This window comes from Gavia stellata, chromosome 5, assembly GCF_030936135.1.
Source record: "Gavia stellata isolate bGavSte3 chromosome 5, bGavSte3.hap2, whole genome shotgun sequence".
Taxonomy (NCBI): Eukaryota; Metazoa; Chordata; class Aves; order Gaviiformes; family Gaviidae; genus Gavia; species Gavia stellata.
In genome coordinates this window covers 28,865,070-28,882,690 of record NC_082598.1, presented here as the reverse complement: position 1 = coordinate 28,882,690, position 17,621 = coordinate 28,865,070, and positions in this window count along the sequence as shown.

Below are 17,621 nucleotides of genomic sequence, written 5' to 3'. Positions count from 1 at the left end.
AGGCTATGTCAAAGCACCCTTAGCCATGCAGACACATGCCTGTCTGGCTTTTATTTAGCAATATAGACATAGCTCGTGTGATTTAGAGAAAAATCTCCAGGAAAAATTGCTCTACATATCCCACAGCAGTAATTTAACCCCAGCCCTTTTAAGCAATAATCACTCTTCATAATCCCTCTGATGAGTTAACTACTTAGTTCAGTGTGCAGGACTATGATGAAGTAGCTCCTCACTTGTCCATCCATGAAAAAGCTGGATTCTTGGGTGAGGCCCCAAGTCACAGCCAAGCCCAATTTATGTATGCAGAGAAAGAGACTGTTGCTCTGCAATTAGGTAATACCCCTGATCTTGGCATTCAAATTACATTTACTATCACGTCTGTCAATCTGTCTGAAGTTTAGGATCCCATCATGGAGTGTGTTTCCATGCTTATTTTAATTCAGTCAAATCAGCCACTGAATGAAAAGGGAATCTGATCTGAGTCATTGCTGAATAAATTCTCAGGTCACGTTCTGGCACCCCTGCATACTAGGTACTTCTGTGCTGGTCCAGCAATCCTAGTGCAGTTAGATTAGTAATGAGGACATGACCCCAGGAAAACTAAAAACATCTGGGTCCACACGAGTCTTTGGAAGTGCAGTTCTCCGAGATAAAGGCACCACTAAATAATGAAAGTGCTAAAAACTTTGAAACAGTATTAAAGTTAGTATGTTGTTTCTCACTCCTTTTGTAAACCTCCTGGATAGGACTGCATGAAGAAGCTGACTTTGGTTTAATTGAGACATAGCAGAAGGCAGTGTTCCTCTGATGTTACTTTAATTACAGCAGAAGGAAAAATAGCAATAGCAGAAATTACTTGAGTAGTAATTTCAGCAGGTGCATCAGCAGTAATAAGAAATCTCATTCTTGCTTATCATTGTCAACAGGGGGGAAATTGTTCCTTCAGCCCTTTGCAGTGAATCACCAGATTATCACAAATCTGTCCCTAAGTGCTATTTCAATAGCATGAATTTGGGAGACCAGCAATTTTCTGATGTAGTCTCTATCTGTTCATTTAAAAATGACTTTTTCCAGTGGATAATATGGGAAATTAACTTCCTACGTCCTCCTGGTGCCACCATAGACTCATTATTTGTGGGGAGCAATATCTCCCTGATGTACACAGTGCAGTGATGTTCAACCACTCTATGTCACCATGAAGAGTATAATGCTAGCCATACTAATTCCCGAGGGAACAAGAAGCTTGATATGAAGGTAGAGGTCAGAAACTTTTATTAATTGCCCTGTTAAAAGGATGTTCACTTAGAATGCATAGTAATTGTAAATGATTGATAGATATATGATAGGACAGTATTTCTTTAAAAGTAATTTGTTTATCCATTTTCTTTAAGATGCCAAAACACATATCCCTGATGAGAGGGAGCTCAGACTGGTCACCAGAGCCGAGCATTAACTAATGGGGGCACATTCCAGGCTGGTACAGGCTTTAACAGCAACTAAGTGCAAAAAAGACACAGGCCCAAAGTGTCTTAGGTGGCTCTTCAGATTCTTTTAAGAGCTGAAATTAAAATTTCAAAGGATTGAAGTAATTTTCTTTTTTAAGCTCTAAAAAAATGATAAATATTGTCATGTGAGGAAAATAAGTTTTGCTATCCTTAAGAGTATCCTCGCAAAACATACAGGGTGGAAACTACTTCAGCCATACACTTACACTTCTCCATAGCATGTCTAGTAGGATCTCTAAGCACTGGGATCCACTGAAATAAAATGTTTTATCAGAAGTTTCTTTCTTTTTGAGATAAAGCAGTTTCAAGGCAAAAAAAAAGATTGCTAATGTCAATAATTCAACATTCCTATGTTCCCATCTCTTTTCTGTTGTTGAAGTTAAAACCATATTCTACAGAAAAGGTAGTTCCTTTTGAGTAGGACAAGGACAGTGAGCAAGCTGTTGATGGATTTCATAGAACAGCTGATATTGCTGATAAAGACAAACTCTTGCTCATTCAAATGAATTCCTCCTCCTCCCCTGTCCTGGTACCTAAGTATTTAATAGACTTAGCTGTAGATATTGCGAAGTTATCAATCAAAAATTCTAAAATGAGATTATTGGAAACATTCTTTTAAATCTGCTGAATAATAGTGGGCAAAATAACCCAGGCTACGCTTTTGTAGTGTAGCATAGTGTCAAAATTGATTTTCATGTAACTCGGATTTCTCTAACCTGTGTGTTACATAACTAGTGTGATCTCTGCACAAAAAGCAGTGATGTATTTGTTCAGCGGTGCCTGTGGGATGAAAGTAAATGTTACATACCAGCGCGGAAATGTGCAGTCCGTATCAGAAGAGTTCACTTGTAAAGATACCCATGAGATGGAATAGCTGTCATTTCTCTTGAAATCAAAGGGAGAAAAGATTACTGTTGGGGTGGCTGAATTTACTATATGACTTTTCAGTCTACTTAAATAAATTAATACTGAAGTGACCTTTAAATCTTGAGAAAGGCCCCAAATGAACACAATTTACTAATGTAGCTGGTTTCAGATAAAATCTGACATATTTGTGTCCCTGGCTTGATGAAATTTAAGAGTTGTTTATACTCCAGCTGTCTGTTTAAGCCTTTATTTGGCTTGGAATACTTATTAAAAAAAGTTCATATTTATTTTTCCCTGCCTTAAAAATTCCATGCGCCACAAATGCACCATAAAAAATTTAGAGGTTAATAGCAGAACTATATATATAAAGTCAGAGCAAGAGGAACACAGCAATTGCTTAGTTTGTTTCTTCCCACACTTATTTTAAAGACTGATTATTTAACGCACTAGTTTGACCTTATTAGGCACATTAAGACTTTACATAAAATCATATGCACAGCATCTTAATATATTAAAATAACAAGGGATCAAATCTGTTTGAAATGGCTGGGGAGACATTTACTTTATATTCTAAAATGAGTTTTTATGGAACTCCTACATGGGAATGAGAAGTTGTGTTAACAGCTCTTTTAAGTACTCTAGTGAACTAGTTTTAAAAACTAGTGCTTACTTTGCAATCACCTCTGCGTAGCACAGCTTGCATTTTCATGCAACGCTTTCCTGTGCTATGTTGCCATTGGATTTTGCACTTTTTCTCCAAAAAATGTTTTGTGTGACTTGGGTATTAGACACCTTTGGCAATAGGAAGAGAATAGTATTTCCCTGCAGCACAAGAAATTCAAATACAAATACCTTTATTTTATAGTGTATATTACTTTGAGGCAATGCATTGATTAAAAGGATTTGAGGCAATGGGTAATGGAGTCTGTCACTTACAGGCAGAAGCTTTCAGCTTAAGTTCAAGTAAGCATTTACAGATTTTTATGTTTCTACTTTGCTAGCTACTTACACACTTTCTGCTCTGCCAAAAAAGGAATAGATGCTGAGCTTTTATGTACAACTGGAGCAACTGTCCTTGAAAATCCACTAAAAACCACCCACTGCTCTTCGTCCAAATTAGACAATTCTGAAGCATATGGGGGAAAAGAAACAGTAACTTAACTTTTCTCACAATTTTTTTTTAAAGCAATTTCTTCATGAATGTGGGTGAGAATTACAGAGAATAAAAGCTTTTTTTTTTTTTTTTTCCTCCAGAACACATAGCTTCTGGAAATAACCTGTGCAAAGTTTCTGCAGGCTGACTTCCCAACTTGTCTTGATTGCAATACTCAGGAACCTTTTCATGATCTCCATCCCTGTTCAGTCTTTCCTTTTGTTTCTACATAACAGCATGGGGTCCCATAGTTGAGATGGGGTTTGTTCTGTTGTTGTATGATGATAGCTAGGTTTCCATAGTGTCACAGGAAAATAGGACAGTAACTGGGGCACCATCATGGGAGAGGTGGGTCAGAATGTCTTTGGCAGATAAATATCTGCCTAGAGTGTAAGAACCAAGTGTCTTGCTATTTTCTAAAAATAGATCCCAGCTTGATTTTTAAAGTAGTTGTAAGCTCAGGAGAAGATATAAGTGTGCAACTACCGGGTGGCTGTTCTGTACCTTATTTGAGCTCTCTCTCTTTCTGCATGGCCTATGTATTGAGGTATCTAACATGGGGTCTAGATTCTCCTTAAGTCCTAGTTTGGATAGAGCCTCAACTGCCTGCCTTGGCACAGTGCACCTAGGACCTGGTGACTGTGCACACACCAACAACAGGAATAATGAGGGACAGGCTGGACCATGACAGGTCCATTCTCCTCCCGGGTGCCATATCTGAGGTGACAACTGCACATGCAGAGGGGGACTTTGCTTTGCAGAATACTACTCCTCTGGCCCTAAAGAATGTGTATCGAGTTACATTAATTTCTTGAGTTTGTCAGTATGTTTTCCCTTTTCTGATAGGAATAAAGAGACTCTAGCTGACTGAAGGAAGAATTTCTAAAAGGTGTATCCCTTTAAAATGAATCACCATTGGCAACGCTCTGATGATGAAATACACAATTCTGTTCAATATCTGTAAGCCAATTCTCGCCAATTTAACGTTGTTTAAATGGCAACTGCATCTTTCTGCCTCCAGGCAGACCTGTAAAATAAAAAGGTACAACTAGAGCTACATGACACATTCACTGGTTGATTGCAGTCAAGATAAGCCTTGGACACTATGGTGGTTTTTAATCTGTGAAGTCTATGGATTCTGCCCCTAAGGGTCTGAGAAATGCAACCATGAAAAGTATTTTGTTAGTAGGCTTAAATTCACTATATATCTCCCCTGGGAGGTTTTTAGAGGCCTGCAAATTGAAAAAGGTTGAAACCAAACTGCATTAGGTCATTATATAAAAGGAGGGACAGAAGGATGATAAAAATACGTATTTCAAAGCTTTATTTGGAAATCTGGGCCCTTTATTGGAAACACAAAAGTGTACAAGTTAGAAAGATGATCTTTATGTTTTCGTAGGTATCAGAAGAACTAGTGGTCCAGTCTGCACTTGTTAAACGAAACAGAATGTCTAGAGAGGGCCAAAGGTTTGCCTGGCGGGCAAGGGAGGTAGAGGAAGGGAGCGGAAGGCTGGTTCCTGGCAGACTACTGGTGTCAGCCTACCTACGAACAACCTGAATACTGCTGAGATTTAATTGTATTGTAATTGCTGTAGAATTAATTCACTTAAGCCTTGGAGAAATGCCTTTGTCATTTTAAATCTAAATAAAACCCTTCATCCATTAGGGGAAAATGCAGTATTTTGGGGTGTGTGCGCATTTTTTGAAAGCTTGGGCCCTTAACTGAATCTGCAGGTGGACAGCTTTCATGCTGCAGTTTAGCATCAAAAGCAAAACTCTTTAGGTGGCAGCAGCACTGCCCTGGAGGTGCCTTTTCTGCACAACCAGGACAGCTTCTGCTGGGCAGAGCATGACTCAGCCTTCAGCAGTCCCTCTCCTGGACGAGTGTGTGAACAACTATTCCTTGAGCTCCAGGAGACGCTTATTTTACCCTGATACTTAATTGCTTTTTGCTGCAGAAAGGCATATATTCTAGCTCCAAGCTTTATGAATGCCCTACTACATTTATCACTGCATTTTTTGCTTTACAATAAGGGTATTGTTTTTTATAAAATCAGAGAATAACATTTTGCACAAACTTTTCTGTATTTCTGGTACTTAATTCTGGATAAGGAACTGGAAGTGAGTTGATAGTGGTTGCAAGCTGCTTTGTTAACTGCATCCCATATAAATAACAGCCCAAAGTCATTGCAAGTTGTTTTGTTCTCTGTATTTAGCCTTACCTATTTATCTTATTTTAACTAATCAAGGTTGAAAAGAAAGCTCTAGGTTTAATATTGGGGAATACATGCCCTTGTAAGAAACGAAGAGAGGGGGGATTCCTGGCCATTGAGAATGGCTTTGTCAGATGATCCCATTGTAGGAAATCTGTAAATGTTAAATCCAGCTTTAATATAACAAAACAACAGTATCCAGCCCAGCCAGTAAAGAGGCTTTTTCAACGGAGTAAACACTTCTGTCCCTCTTCCAGCTCTGTAAAACTGATATCTGCTCAAAAGCATTTGTGTTCTACATTTTCTTGTTTCAATGACATACAATTCTATGTCCAGGTATCTCTGAACCTCCAGTTTCTACTTTTAGCCTTAGATATCCAAGTTACTAATTGAATTAATGAGATAATTTTCTTTCTTTATTGTGGTCTTCCATTAACCTTTCTAATTTCTCTGATATTTATTATCTATTCTTTGCTTGCCAGTGGCTGGAATATATTTGCCATTTGCTCTTGAAAGATCTGGGTACGGTAAGAGGGGTATGGATTCTAATCACACTAATTCTTAAATGACTTTGCTAACCTTTTTCATTCATTTTTTACTTTCTTGATCCCTTTTGGGATGGAGAACAATCCATATCTGCTTAATCAAAATCAGGCCTAATCAATCACAATTTTGTATTGTGTGTATATGTAAAAATATATATAAAAATTATGGCTCACTCTCTCTGATTGAGAAAGAATTAATTTGAGGGAGTAGCATTTAAGACAAATTACAGTGATGTTGTAGGACCGGTAATTCTCACTATACAGTAAAATTGTAGTACGATGTTATATTATTAAAAATATTGTTATAAAAATACTTTGGCACTTTCATAAAAATACCCTCACATTCGGCAGAAAATCTCCACGCTTGATCTTCACCCATGCATACATTTTCATGAAACTTGAGAAACTCCACTTACTTCTGATTTATGTAAGCACTTATTTTACCCTTCTGAGGCATTCAAAAATGTATATTTTTAGAAAATATACAACTGTGATGAATCCATATTCAGCATTAAGGGAAAATTCCTAAGCTTATTAAACAAGGGAATGAGCTGTACTCTGTTACATATGTCTTTTGGAAGAAGGTAGAGTTTGCCTCAACCAGCTAACAAATCTTAAAAAAGTCACTCTACATTTAAAAACTCTAGCGTAGATATGGTAAACATTTAGCATAATAAAAATGCTTACCCAACATGTTTTAATATTATACCTTTTCCTTAAGCATAACCAGCTGACAGAATGAGGTTACTTGCAAAAGGGCAGGTTTTATGTGTATGTAAGAGATGGAATCAATATATATTATTTGTTACACTAAAATGCAATTGTCTGCCAAGACAGCTCTGTCCAAAAACTGGACAGAGGTGATATTTAAATGCCTGTGCAATAGAAGTTATCCTTGATGGCAGACTGACATTCATCAAAAGTGTCTGTGTCTTATCTTATGATAAAATGTGCTCCTCAGTTTTGTTCTGTGTTTATTATAATTTTACAGCTATCATTAATTAGCATTTATTCTTCTTCTATCACAAAGCAATAGTGCTGAAACATGCAAGACTGTATAGAGGGAAAATACTTTACTCTGTTGCTGCCTAAAGCTTTACCAGTCAACACTCTCTTTCAGTAGACCATATCATTGAAGATCATGAAAGAGGGGTTTCCAATCAATACTTTCAAAGTTTAAACGAAGAATGAGAAACATGTCCTAAAATAGCAAACACCCAGGAAAGGGAGATCTCTGTTAAAACTGCTGCTTCACTCTTTTGCTTACCAACTGTTGTGTTTGTCTCTCTCACAGTCTCCTGTCGCAGCTCTTCCACTTTGCTAGAAACCCTCTAATTTCTTGGCTACATCTACTCAGGACCTGTGGATACCCACTCCTTTTGTCCTTCAGTGGCAATATTGCTTTTTCACTTTGGTGTTTTCTAGAGACATTTTATCACAGCTTTGTTATTCTCTTTGCCCCTCTTTCTTCAGCCTTCATTATATTAGGCACAAGACAAGTCTCGACTTTCTTCAGCAATACAAGTAGCCCCGCCGTTTCAGTGGCCCTTTTGGACACATGTTCCAAGTTTTAATTCCTTCTTCCCAAACAGCAGTTTAAAAACTGATTCTTATTACTCCTGAGTCACCAAAGCAGATGACTAGAGGTACTACAGAGGTACTAAAGCTTTATTTCTACTGCAAAAAACTTCCTGGTGTGTCCTAGGATCACATTTGCTTTACAGTGCCACTTTACATCAGTGATTTAGAACCATCTTTCTTCTCTGTTTCTGATTAATGAACACTGAATTTAGCAACACTATAAAAGGAGCTACTTATAGACATGGAACATGCTGTACACTGAAGACCCTGCCACAGCGGAGCAGCCACCAGGCACACCACCTAAGGGGAACTCAGCATGTCTGGACCCCTGCACATGTTCCTTCGACAATCTCACTGCATCCAAGGCCCTATTCATAGTGCAGTAGTAGTGGTCGCTATCTCTTGAGTAGACTTTGAGGCTCTTAAGCAATCTTGCCCTTCTACGAATACAATGAGTGCTCTTCCTTTCTCTTTCCCATCACTTCGTACACACAGATTATTCTTATTCCTCCTGCCTTTGATGTTTCATGCCTTCTGAAAAGAATGTAGTCATTCACAAGGTCTTAACTACTCAAGGCCATAAATGCTGCATTTTAAACTGTTACCCTTGGAGTCTTCGAACTACCTCCAGTTCAGCATTAATTTCCCTGGGTTACTCGCCTTGAGTTAATTAGTTCTCTGTACTGTCTGCCCACATCTTTGATTTGTTTTAGAGGTTTCCTTACTTGCACAGAAAAAGATTTCTTCTTTCTGCATGTGAGTGAAGTGGAATAATGGTCTTCAGTATTCTGCAAGATTATTAATTCAGGAAGTTGAAAATCATATTGTCATTCTCTATGGGGAAACCTATTATTATATCACCATTAAGTACTGATTAAATATATTATGTTAACAGTCCTTCCATGATCTTATAATACTTCAGGATTATTCCAAACCCAATCGATGTAGAAAATCCCATCTCTTTGAATTGATAATGTAGTAATTTTCCTCTACATAGTCCCTCAGATAACAGGTATAGGAGAGATTGTGGACCAGAGGCCAAACTTTGGATTCACAGTATGTTTCATAAAAACTGTACGAGCATCATAAAGTTTTTATGAGGACTCATCTTGATACAGCCAGTATAGAGTAATCTGCAGACAAACCTGAACTAATAGCACTAAACCCATGGCAAGCTGAAGTTACCTCCCATCATGTGTTCACCCTGCCATCTCAAAAGTGCCTATTTTATTGAGCAAATTTTGTAACTCATACTGCCAAATTCTACACTGTTAACAGAATCTGAGCTACTTCAAAACTTCCTCACATTTCTCTGTACTTCCCAAATAACTGCAGTATAGGGATGCTCTCACTCAAGCATAAATTCATTCAAATAGGGCACAGGTATTCGGGTGGAATAATGTGACATTCTTCTGTGAAAGATATCCAAAGCACTCACCTTCAAATCAGTCTCTGAAGTAATAAGCATCTTGGAAAGAATTATGGGCCCTGTGGAAGTCAAGAGCATTGATTTGAATGGGACTGGGATTTTCACACTACAGCTTGGTTTGCCGGATGACTGTAATGTAGTACTACATAAGAATTTAAGGAGATGTGTTAACAATGTGCAATTGGATACATGTGATTAAGGTTAATATTTTAAAAAGAGAAAGAAGTGTGGTACATTTGTGAGAGTTGAAGTACAAAACATATAAAGCCATGAAAATGGCAAGCAAGCAGAGATTATTTAAATAATGTGTGGGAATAGTATCCAGGATCAACTTGCATTTACTCTTTCATTTCAGCCAAATAAAAGCATATTGTGTCATTTGAGGAGAGTTACATGGCTTTACAAGTACTGTTCATGCCTTTTGAGCATACGTTTTCAGGACTGTTGGTGTATTAGTGAAGTACAAAATTCTCCACTGCAAGAATATTTTTTCAGCTTCTTTTAAGTGATGGAACATCAAAGACTCATTTTCCACTTAAAATAATGTACACAAAATTAAATGAAAAGTATTGAATAACATTTAACTTTGAAATCTTCATTTTTGCAAGGTATTTATGAAGTAACAGAGGAGCAACTTGAAGCCTGTGATTTCTTTCTTAAGATGGAACAGGCTGATAGAAAATGCAGGAAGCTGAGAAGAAAATGACCCTGAAGAAGGAAGGCAGTTGGGTAAGGGAGAAGTATTTAAAGAAAAAATTCTTATGGTCTCTTTGGATAGCTCGATCCATTTGAGTTTTGTTTTGGGGCTTCTTTTTTTTTTTTTTTTTTTTTAAAATACAGGATAAGAATGAATTTGAGGAAACACTGTGTTTATACCTGAACTAAAGACAGACCTGCTGCTGTGCAGAAAAAATGAATTTAATATCCCACATTTCCTGAATGTGCTCATGAGGGCCTGGATTAAGCGACACAAAACCAGGGAAGCAATCTGTTCTCTGCAATCCAGACTACTCCAGTGAAAATATGTGAAAGCTACAGGTATGCCAAATTGGGCTGCAGGTACATCTCTAACAGAGTTGTATAAACAGTGCAAAAAGACTACTTTGCATATTTTCTTTGATTTTTTTGCATGTAGGCTGCTGGTATTTTTTGGCAGACTAATGTCCTAGTTGAATACTCATTATAATGTAGTCTTTAGGCTCAGAGCAACAGAAAGGTCCTTATGCAAACACAGCCCCCTGCTAGTCTTTTAAAATGTCAAAAATTAAATAAGACGCCATTCAGCTACCATTTTTTCCTTGAAGAAGAACTGTGATTTGGAATCATAACAGCCATCTACACTTCTCTGTGGAAGTAATCCTGCTGAGCATATACATAATTCAAAAAACCCACAAATAGTCAAGGATATGATGATATCAGGTTCCTGTTAAACCATTGCCTGTAATAAATGGAAGCAAATGAGAGGAGTGGGAATTCTGTGAAGAATGTTGAGTTTGAAGTTGTAGTTACGTGACTTGACAAATTAGATAAAAAAAAGAATTTTTCTCTGCCTCCCTCCAGTCTCTTGCATCCCAAATCACTGCTCCTTTGCCTCTGGTGTTTGCGCGAACAGATTCAGGCTTTTAGGGAGAACCAGCACTGGGGAGGATCTTGCTCTGGCTAATGGACGAGTTTGTGACTTCTGGCCGTGCTCGTGCCTGCTTTTTGATACAGCGGCAGTTTGAGGTTAGCTAAAAGCTTCCTTCATGAGATGCAGTACTGCATTCCCCAGGGAGGGGGGGGAAGGAGCTGCTGGAGCTGCCCCTGTGCCCCCACAGCACCCCTCAGGGCTTCCCAGCAAAAAAAGGGGACTTGCAATGCACCAGATCAAGCCTCTGAAGCCAGAAGGTGCAGTGAGAAAACTGCATGGAGGGCCACCAAGGAAGAGGGGAGAACCTGTCGCCATGTTCCCAAAAAGTGGCATGCAACTTTGTCCACCCATGCCAGGGACTGGCCAGGCAGAGGTTAGGACCTGTCCAGGTTCTTAGTTAGACAGTAGGGACTATTATCAAGAGCTCAGAAGACAAAGCCAGGTACCACAGAATCAATTAGAAAGGACATGCCAAGTTCTCTCTTCTCAAATAATCTTGATGATGTTTAATAATTAAACTCTTGCCCTGGGCACCCCTTTTTGTGTGGCAGATTTGAATAGCATCACCCAGAGCTTTTGGGTAACATGGCACTTTGTAGACAGCAGCATAATACTTTGCTAGCAGCCACTCAGTTGCTCTCTCATGTCAAGCAGTTGTTACCCAGATGCTCACAAGTACAATACTGTGTTGACACAAGCTATCTGCCATGTGCAACTCTTTATACATTCTCACTGTGTTAGTGAGATATGAGGGAAGCTCTGTTTTTCCTTAAAAATCCCTTTGCACTTACAGGCGGTTTTGACACAGTGTTGTGGAAATGAATATTAAAACGCAGTCTAGGTTCCTCCCCCTTTAGAGCATGGATGGCTACTGCAGCAGAGTCACCTCTGAAAGGGAAAGCATGCTTTGGATTCCAGTAGTAAGTCACCTCTATTTCACTGGTGATTCATTTCTTGAAAAGAGAGGAAGGCAAAACAGGCCTATTTACACCAGGTGTCATCCATTTATCTGGTTATTTATTTATTTTAGCCCAGGGCATTCTCAAAGCAATGGAACGCATCTGGACTGACAGCTGCCGAAGTCTGATGCTTTTTCTTGGGCCCTGGGCTGTGCTTGGCACCTGCATGTACGGAAGTGAGTAGAGATGAAATGGAGAACCTTCATTCACATAGAGGTCTCTTGCACTGAAGCATGGAAGAGCAGAGGAAGGATTCATACTGCCGGCTTAGGTGCATGCTAGGAGCATTCTAGATTTGTGCATCCCTGGGTACTTCAGCCTCCTCCAGCAGGGCTGGCTGAGAATCCATCTAACCAGCTCCTCGAGAGCTGGGGTCGTTCGCATCTGCCCAGCTAGGGAGCTTCCTGATCTCTCTATCTGTTGGTGCAGCAAGGGGAAATTTTGGAAACTGCAATACACGGAGCAGGTACTGAAATTTAGCTGTTTGCTTATGCAAATGTCTTTACTATGATTTAATTTTCATCCTGCATAATATGTAATCTGCAGTGTGCAGAAAAGCTAAATTCTTCTTTTAAATGTATAAAAATACTATAATGGCAATTATATTATAAATAGTATAAACAGATATGTTTATAAATAGCCCAGTGTTTTTGCAAAATGTGAGCAAACTGTCACAGACTACAGCTACATCCATAATGTAGCTACACATAATGTGGTTTATGTTTTTTTGTGGTTTATGTTTTTTTCTAACAAACATGGGACATCATAGCACAACACTCTTCCTCCTAAATCCTTCCATCTAGACTCCATATACAAAGAAGGCACTTGTGTCAACTCTGTAGGGAGCGATGTGATTTTTTTGTTGTTCTAGTTGAATCTAGGCGAGACATTTCATGTTAGAACTGTCTTTGGATTATTTGTTGTTAGTGATAGAAGAACACCTTTGCATATGTTTTAGTTAACGTTAGTCACAGACAGGAGGAAACTCTTTGAAGTCCCGGGAGGCAGAATCATTTTTAAAATGCAGATTTTTTGCCACCCAAGATAAGGTAATCTTGGATCAGCAACAAAATCTTTCCTGACTAGGAGCAGTTATTGGACAGACTGCTAAATGAATTCTGGCCATTCTTTTAAGCAGCACTGAAATTAGGGCAAGGGCTGAAATATTTTATCAGGACTCCAGAAAAGCATAGATTTTTTTTTTAATTCAAAATTTCAAGGCCCTCTTAGTAGGAATTAAAAAAAACATGTGATTGTTTTCTGCTCAAAATCTGTCACTGCCAGAACTGCCAATTCCAGCACTTTTCAGGCAATCTGAAGGTCTGTATTGTGCTTTTTGTTCTAGAGTGACTTGCGCTTGTTCGCAAAAGACAGTACCTTTTAAACCAGTTTGTCTGGAAAACTCATCCCTCCGTAATCCCTCTGTTTGTCATGCTATATTCCATTTAACTTTCTGCTTCTTTTTACTACTCTTTCATGCTACTGACTCTCCAAAACCAGAATTCAACTAATTAATTAAATATTTTAGACATAGAAATATCACTGCTCAGTTGTGTCATCTGCCTACAGACTGCATTAGGATGGGGGAAAAAGATGTGCAGAAGCACATCCTCTCAGAAGTTGTCTGAGGCCTTGAGGCTTAGGCAAGTCTATTGGTCATCATCGATAAATTCGTGCACATTTAACATCATTTAGGATGGCCAATATTAGCCAGTGAAAAGGGGAGATGAGGCCTTTGCAGAAGCAAAGACAGCCATTGACGAATGATTCCTGGTATTTCCAGATTGCAAAGTCACCACATGGCAATTTCGTGGGCAACACAAGGTGGCAGAAGTCTAGTGTCTCTCCTTTCTTTGTATTCCTGGGAAAAAGGTTGATCACAACTGGCTCTATGTCTGTAAATTTTTCGCTGAATATCAATCTCATTGTAGACATAGAACATTTGTCTTTGAACTTCAAAATATATTCAAACAAAATGAACCTCAAAGTAGTTCCATGTTGTCATGCTGATTTTTAGAAATGCGGAATATCTCTACTTCTGTAATAAACAAGGTCTACTTGCCCCAAGCTGGACACCTGGAACATGAAACATCACAAATCTGTGTTGCTTTACATGAAAAACATCTTCAGAGTCCAAGGAATACTTGAGTGAACAGCTGAAAGATAAAATAGACTGTATTTGTACAAGTAACACAAATGTAAAGACATTTATGAAATTATTTAACATATATTTGCATTTTCTGCATTGTCTTGTCGACCCAGAGCAAAGGTCTTGTTTTGCTGTAAACTTACTTTCAGCCTGCGGTGATATGTGAGCTCCCCATAGATGTGAAAAGAAAACAGGAATTTGCAGCTGAAGGAAGCTATCGCTCTTTATAAAAGCAGATCTCCCCTTCCTCTCACCCAAACCAAGAGTTATGAGCCAGTTCTATTTATCTGAGCTTTCCCATCCCAGCTGGCGTGTGTGTTGCATTGCCCTCCTTTCTCCCGTCAAGGAAGACCTACTCTAAAAGGATGACGCAAGTCTCACTGCTCCTGATAGACAGCAAAGACTCTCCGCTCATTCTTTCTGTAGATCTCAGTGTATTTGGAGAAGACTAAAAATCCTGATCTGAGTTTTAAGGTTCAAATTTGGGGGAAATACAATCCTGGGAAAGAAAAAACACTCATCAATACGTTAGATGGGAAAGCTCATTTCACTTTCCTGTTCTGCTGAACTTCCCAGTGCACTTTGAAAGGTGACTTAAAGCTGATTACACACAGTTGAAATAAAGCTGGCACTGGCCATTTACTTCTGCTATTCAGTCAGAAAGTCTGTATGAAAGAGACTTTTGAATGAGCACAACTCTTCCCAATCCTGTAGTGTCATGGTTAGATGGAAAACCCTAAAGATTAAAAGTTGCTCCGGCGCTTACAACAGTGGGTACCACATAAGGCCATAAGATTTTTCTTGCTTCCTTGTTTATTATACTAGCTTCTGCTGTTGAACAGTGAATTTCAAAATAATTTCACCCCTCTGAGGGATTTGGGGTGCTATGTTGCAGAAAGTCAGTGACTAGAGGGGTTTTGGAGACCTGAGTCTTCTTTTCTTACAGAAATCATATTTCCATCATCAATTCAATGGGGCATAATGTGGAGCTGCTCCTGAAAGGAGCCAGCTTGTCCTTTCTTTTTACTCAGATTAGCGTTCATATAGCTGCATGATGAACCGGTCTAGGGACTGACTTGGTCAAAAACTAATTCCCCCTTCAACTTCTTATTTTGTCATTATTCACATAAATAAAATAAACCAAAACAAAACAAAATAAAATACATGTTTAAAATTACATAGGCATTGTATCTTGGTGATGTATCTTAAACACTTGCATTTATACATGAATGGTGAACTATCTAATTCTTACGAATCTAAGTGTTAAAAGGATAAATAAAATAGTCTTTCCAATAATGAATACCATATTGATTGAGAGATGTGGTTTATGCCTTTTCAGAGATTAAAGCATTTATAAAAAGCATACTTTATAGTAAAAAAAAGTCCACTGCTATATCACATATAAAATTTTCTGAAATATCACTTCAATTTTCACATATGCATCACTTTACTGAACCGCAGTAATTATTGTTTTTATTCTTACAGCTAAGAGTGTTGCTGGCCTAGATATAAGGGCGAGGATTATTCTCAAGCAGCACAAAGTATATGATGATTACCTCAACCTGTCAAATTTTTTGTCTGGCACTAGTATACCGCAGAACGTACCCCAGATCAGCATAATGTGTTAAGTTCTGTCTGGCATTACTTGATAATGTCCATGACAGAAAATGTTTACTGCCACCTCCCTAATGGCTACAAATCGGAGGTATTGTTTTTGAGTAATTTATTCTGCCTGAAGGATGGAGTAACTTTGTAATCTAAATTATTCTTTTAAGCAAAATGGTAAAGGAAACATTCAATTTGGTATTTTGCAATACGGAGAATGACTTGCCTGGGCTTAACCTCTCCTGTGATTCTGTTACCTCTAAACTGGAAGAAGTGCATACGAAATGTCACGTACCTGCCCTGCTATTAAATCTGTCCTCAGAGAGGAAGTCTTTCCAATCTCACAAAGATACTGTGAAACACCATTTATCAGCATGTACAGAGCTTTGAGATCCAAGGACAAGGGGGAATAATAGGATTTTAAGGTCCTTTTTTTTAAAGATATTTTTAAATATCAAAATAGGGATTGAATTCTAGTTATGTATTTCAGCAAATACAGCAGAAAAGAAAGAAAACCTTTTAAGTAAAATGATTTGTTTATGCTTTGAAAGTAGCAATTTGTAGACCTGCTGCCTTCCAGTGTACTGTTTCAAGTCCTATTCAAACCAATGGCACGACTCCGCGCCCTCCAGGGCACTTGCATCAGGACCCAGGAGAGTCTCACAAACCCAGGTGATGTGTTGGACACTGCACATGACTCAGAGCTAACTGAAATTCAGTAATGAATGACAGCATTCAATACCACTCCACAAATAATAACACAGAGAGGAAGAGAGAGTTCCCCGTTGACTATGCATTTGAGGGGGCTCAAGTGCACTGTTTCTAACCATCAAGAGCTAACACATCTGGTGTTCGTGAGCCACGCATGCATGTAACCCAACGAAACAATAAAACCCCAGCAATACCACACTTTTTCCTCCTCAAATGCCTTCCAGTTCATCAGCAGCATGGGTTATAAGGGCGTGGGACTGTCACAAAGAACGTTCTTTCTGGTAGTAATTATATTGCCTCTGTACTCAGCTTCCCTGTGATTTGGGATGCCCCATGGGGCTGTCCAACTTGTCTGAGAATGGGCATGAAGAGTTGTTTTCAAGTTTCTGATATTTTTAATATATGTGGTTTATCTGAAGTGTGACTTCAATGCATGAAGCTAAGGTAAGTATCAGAGAACATCACAGGTAATAATCGTGATTAGAGCCTAAAACCCAGCACATTTTTCTGGGGAAAGGCTTTAAGCACAAGCTTATTATAAATACATACCTACCCCATGTGGCTTTTGAAGAATGACAATATGCTATCACAGCAACAAGAAGCCACTCTGACTGTTTTCCTTAACAAATGTGTTTTTCTATGTTTTGATGCAACTTGCATACAAAGATGAGATTCTAGTTTCGGTATTATGATTACTGGAAGTGTCTTTTGGGAAGGAATGCTGCGAATAGCTGTGGAAAAAAATTATTCTGCTTCTATTATGTAATGAATTTCACACAAAAATAAATCATGAAGGCTCTTCACTTTTAATGATTTTTTTTCCTGCATATTGATATTTGTGAAGTCACCCTTTCTTAGGACAAGTAGTTAAAACTAGTTTTCTTTACTGTGAGGGTTGATTCTGCCTCTAGCATCAGTTGTTAATTCCCAACACGGGGGACCTACAGGCAGATCCAAAGAAGACTTTAGATTGACCATAGATGCTTAAATGATCAGACAACAAAGAATTGTGAGCAGAGCTCATTTTCACATCTGGACAGGGAAAGACCAGGGCCTGGTACCTTAGACATGGCCAGGGTTAGATGCCTGTTGAAGGGATGTTCTTCGGATTTCAGTTTTCGCACTTGTGTCCGTATCTTTGTAATTTCCCACAGTTTGGGCTGTCATTTCAGTCGTTATTGAAAAACACAAGAAATTCAGACTGTTGCCTCTCTCTTCCCACTCTTACTGCAAGTTATGAAATATCTCAAAGTTGGAAGTAATGGATTGTCTTG